This window comes from Rhea pennata, chromosome 1, assembly GCF_028389875.1.
Source record: "Rhea pennata isolate bPtePen1 chromosome 1, bPtePen1.pri, whole genome shotgun sequence".
Lineage (NCBI taxonomy): Eukaryota > Metazoa > Chordata > Aves > Rheiformes > Rheidae > Rhea > Rhea pennata.
The window spans coordinates 174,977,391-174,982,794 of NC_084663.1; the positions used below are offsets into that span (position 1 = coordinate 174,977,391).

Sequence of the window (5,404 nt, forward strand, 5' to 3'; positions counted from 1 at the left end):
TCCTCCCCAGGTGCAGGACTTAGCAGTTGTCTTTGTTGAACTTCAAGTGATTCCTGTCAGCCCATTTCTCCAGCCTCCCAACATCCCTTTCAATGGCAGCATAGCCATCTGGGGTACTAACCACTTCTCCCAGCTTTGTATGGTCTGCAATATTGCAGAGAGTGTCCTCTGTTTCATCATCCAGGTCACTGATGAAGGTGTTAAACAGTAACGGCCCCCATATGAACCCTGGAGTGCTCTGGAGACTGGCCTCCAGCTGGACTTTGTGCTGCTGACCACAACCTATGTCCTTCAGCATCACACTATAGTCAGTGTACAACTGCTCATATACATTAAGCTGGTGCGTCATCATCACTCCTAATGCCACAGTGGTGTTTCATTTTTCACAAGAAACAAATAGCTAATTTAAATACTTTAAAACACTGTTAATTAAACTTGAATTACCTAATTACACACAATAATTTTGTAATGTTTTAAACATATTTATGGAAAGTAATTAATTTATTTGTGTGTAAGTAAATTTAATCATGTTAATGCTGTAAAGACAAATTAAAGCACCACATTTCTTCATTATATAAATATCCAGACTCAGAATAGAAATAACCTATAATGTAATTACAAGAAAATGCTACATTTTCTAAGCAGAACATTACCATCATCAACACAGGATCCTGCCAAGCTATTATCATATTCCTTAATTCTGACTAGAACATAGCCCATCATAAACTAAACATTGTACAAATTTTATTGTGGCTCATTTAGTTCTGAGTAATACTTGCTCGTTATTTTATTTTACTTTATTTTTTTCTTATAATGTCAAACCTGCTCCTAGCTTTTTGCACAAGAAGAGGTTTTTTTCTCCTCCCCCCAGACTTCTACCTTTTTTTTTTTAACATTTGTTTTTCTCTTTCCCCCAAAGAAGCAAATCCTGTAAAAGCAATGCATATAACATGTCATTTCCGAGCCACAGCGCTGTAGCTGGGATTCATCTTGTTCTCACTCAGAATGCAAAGCGTAAAGAGGTTCCTCCCCAAACCAGACGTTTTCATTTCAGCATGATACGACTGACAGAAAGCCAATTCCTTTTATGCTTTGCGCACCAGCTTGTTAGGTTCTTGCACCGAGGAACAAAACTCTCTTTAGACTGCTTCTGCATGTGCGATTCAGCACTCTTCACGTCTTACTGCTTCACAGACTTCCACTTCATCCCTGTTGCCACATCTCTTTTATTGGAGCACAGGCGATCCCTTTCCCACTCTGGCGTTAGAGGCTCTGTTTCTGGAAGACCCTCTGCACAAACCCAAGCGCAGTGGCAGACCGCTTCACCTCCTACCATCTCCGTCTCTCCAGACTTGACGTCGGAAGCCCTGGCTGACTATTACTCCATGCTCTCTCTCTAAAAGTTCAACAAGTTCCCCGACAGTTTCATATCTACCTAAGCGCCCAAGGCTGGCGCCCGGGGCAGATCCGCTCGCACAGGCTCGGGAGGTGACAAAGCGCCCGCGGCGATGCCAGGCTGGGCCGCAGGTGGCGATGCCAGGCGGCCGCGAACCGCCCCGGGCCGGTCACAGCCAGTTCCAGCCACCCCGGCAGGGCCGGGAGCACCCCAGGGCTGCAGCGCTGGAGCCGGGAGGGCAGCCCCGGTGCCCCCTCACTTTGGAACAGTGATGGCTGCTAGAGGCACGGGAAAATGGGGGAGAAAATGGAGAAAGAAGAAGCAGAAGGGACATGTGGCAGGGGACATTGCGGGGGTCGTGGCTGGAGACGTGCTCTGGCTCCGTGCGCCACGGGGTACAGCCCTGAGGGGACTGTGGCCACAGGCCACCCACACTGGGCAGGGACACCCCAAAAGGACATGGCCCGTAGGCAACCCATGCCAGAGCTTAGGAAAAGAAGGAAGAAGCAAGGAGTAGTAGAGAGAACTCATTGCACACTGCCTGCACTCTCCTGCGCTGCTTGTCATCTCACTGAAGGGACAAGTAGAGACTAAAGGAAAAGTGCAGCAAGAACAAGCGGAGTTGCGATGAAGGTGGCAGAGGAGAGATGTATGTGGCCGAAGCTGAGCTGCATGAGGAAAGAAAGGGCCTCTCCCAATCCAATGATCGTAAAACAAGATCTGTATGATAAATCTGTCAAGAATCATTCTCAAGTACATGGTATCTGGATCCAAGGGAAGGATCCGAATCCAAGATCTCCAGATTGAAGACAAAGATGCATTAGGGTCCTCATTAGGAAAAGTACTATATAAGAAAAAAATCTTAATGTTTTCCCCCTTTAAGACAAATATACCTGCCAAATTGTATCAGTTTTCTCAAGCCACATGTCCTCTAGCACACTGCTGAGCTCAACTTCCCTAAGTCTTTCTGACCTTTAAGGCAACCACTTAGTTTAATATATAGTAAAACAAAAGAAATACTCATTTCCTTGTCTCCTGTGCTAGCTACACATATCTTTGCTCCACTGCCTGTGATATCTCCTCTCGGTGGGATTTGGAGCCATCAGTAGAGAACTTTCTTTTCTAGTTTTGTGCTTCTACAGTACAAATCAGTATTCTGTTTACGTGAATTCTTTGCTAATTTAGTTTGCTGGCCAAGCAGGAAACCGTCTCCTCCTCCTCCTCCAAACAGTGGCAGAAAGTGCTTTAAGGTTAACCTCTGTTGTATCAGCAGCTCTCACTACTGCCCATTGCAGAAAGCCCCAGCATCAGTGGAGGCAGTTTTAAATGTCTTCTTGGAACCAATACTTACTTGTGATGGAGCTGGCCTTGTAGTTAATGGTACCTCAGCAGCTGTCTGGGGGGCACTTGAGTGCAAGAAAAAAAATACACAAAGTGTAGCTATAGCATCCATTAGAAAAAGGGAAGTAAGATAAGGAAAGAAAGAGAAGAAAGCCTTTGAGTGAAGTCCTCTGTGCCTGACAATGGCCGAGAGCAAGCCATGCATGTCTCAGTGGCAGGCTGTAGAGCTATTTACAGGAGCAAAAGAGAGTTTTATGTATTTACTGCTACACTATTTTCTTGTTAAAGGTGACTCATGTCCTGACATTGAGCTGAGGCTAAATACTGGAATCGTGGCAGGACCCTGTAAAAACCTGACAACAGTGTCTAGAATTGTCTTAAAGAGGTAATGATATTAACAGGAATGGATAAGACGAACGAATCATAGAATCACAGAATCAGTAAGGTTGGAAGGGACCTCTGGAGATCATCTAGTCCAACCTCCCTGCTCAGCAGGGTCACCTAGAGCATGTTAGACAGGGTTGCATCCAGGCAGGCCTTAACTGTCTCCAGAGAAGGAGACTCCACAACTCTCTGGCAGCCTGTTCCAGTGCTCCGTCACTCTCACAGGGAAGAAATTCCCCCTCATGTTCAGGTGGAACTTCCTGTGCTTTAGTTTCTACCCATTGCCTCCTGTCCTTTCGCGTGGGACAACTGAAAAGAATTTGTCCCCATCCCCTTGACACCCCCCCTTCAGGGAATTCTACACATTGATAAGATCCTCCCCCCCCTCAGTCTTCTCTTCCCCAGGCTAACCAGGCCCAGCTCTCGCAGCTGTAAGAAGCCAAACCCCAGTACAGCTAGCATTCACACTAGGAGTAAGGCATCCTAGAACTGTGCATACATATTGCCTTAGAAATAGTCTGTTGAAACTGTATGAAATGGAAACAGGGAAAAGTAGCAGTGCAGATGGTCAGGAAGAGAATGCTCAAACTTGCTTCCTGATCTTCTTTTGTTAGTAGCACTGGAAAAAAAAGAGGACTTTTTCATGGTATTCCTGTTAATTTATGTTAAAACTCAGTCTTTCAAGGAAAATTTCTGAGACACAGGATGCTAGAGTCCACTTACTCATTTTCACTTTTTGAAAGTGTTTTATACCACCTGTTTCCAGAAACAGTATTTTACTGGTGAAGACCACATATAGAAGGTAGGAGTCCATTTCACAAAGCCTCACCTGTCTATGACCTCAATGCTTATAACATGAAAATCCACCTTCTGTGAATATTATGCAAAATTCTATAGCAGCAAAAATCAGTTCATCTAAACTTCTGAAACACTCTATTTGGAAACTTGTGTTCCATTGTATTTAAAGTCTCAACAAAGCAGACACCTGCAGTTATGCATTATGTATTGCCAGCAGTAGTTTATTAGCCTTCAGGGATCAAAGATTCCAGCACCCATGTTATAGTTAAAGCACATTCAAAATTCCTAGGCTTTGGCATTAAGCCTATCAGACTATTGGTATCTGTTTTTCTCCATTAGTTCTTATTGGTGTTCTGTTCTGGTGTTCTCTAGAATATTTGGCTAACATGAAAACTACTGCCCTTCCTTGTAAAGTCTTTACTCCTCCTGTTAAGTCTCCCTAAGCATCTGATTCTTTTCTTACTTTGCTTTATTCCTTCCCTTGAAGGATCTTATTCCATTCGTGGAGCACTTTGTTCTCTTCCTGGAGAGCTTTCCCCTCACTTTGTAGGGCTTTTTTCTCTACTTGAAGGGCTCTGTTCTCCTCTTGTAGGGCATATTTCTCCTCACTGAGGGCATTTTTTTCTTCACGTAGAGCTTTCTCCTCTTCCTGAAAGGCTTTATTATCCTTTCGAAGAGCCTTGATCTGCTCCTGGAAGGCCTTGTTTTCCTCCCATAAGGCTATAATCTCCTCCTGAAGAGCTTTCTCCTCCATTGCAAATGCTATTTCTTGCCCTTTGAGAGCTTTAATTTCTTCTCTGAGGGCTTTATTCTGTTGCCGGAGGGCCTTTTCCTGTTTCTCAAGGTGCTTTGGTTCCTCTGAAGAGTCTGTGTGCTTCTCTTGTAGGATTTTATTCTCTTCCCAAAGAGCTTTGTTTTCTCCTCGGATAATTTGATTCTCTTGGTGATAGGCTTTGTTCTCCACACGGAAAGCTCTGTTCTCCTGTCGAAGGGTTTGGTTCTCTTCTCGAAGGGTCTGATTCTCCTTCCGGAGTGTTTCATTAAATTCTGTCACTTGAGAGGTGGTGGCAGAGGAAGGTAGTAGAGGCAAACTGCTGCTGTTGCTTAAAAAATGCCCATCCTTTGAGTCAAACATTTTGTTACCTTAGATGCACTCTTCAGTGGTTTAGTCTGGTGCAAAATAGATGCCACCTGTTATGTGCAGTAATCACTGAACTGAGAGCAGAGGTGAAGTCTCCATCAGCCCCTCCTCAGAAGAACATCAGAAATCACAGAATGAAAAATATAGCACTAGTTATGAAATCAAAGTAGTGGTAAAACAATGCTGATATTCGACAAATATTGTGTATTTCTGCATGTGCTGAAGTAAATTATGGATTATACGTTTTAAAATACCATTGTGCTTGATTAACTAATAAAAACCAGTGTCTTTATGCAGTAAAAGCTAGGATTTTTAAATGTACGAAATTATTAACTTTTCAGATT

At 43.8% G+C, this 5,404-nt stretch overlaps 1 pseudogene; it reads right to left on the reverse strand.

Moving 5' to 3' along the window:
* Window positions 1-4,358: 4,358 nt before the first annotated feature.
* On the reverse strand, window positions 4,359-5,054 carry LOC134143186 (coiled-coil domain-containing protein 70-like; annotated as a pseudogene).
* Between the last annotated feature and the right edge of the window lie 350 nt (window positions 5,055-5,404).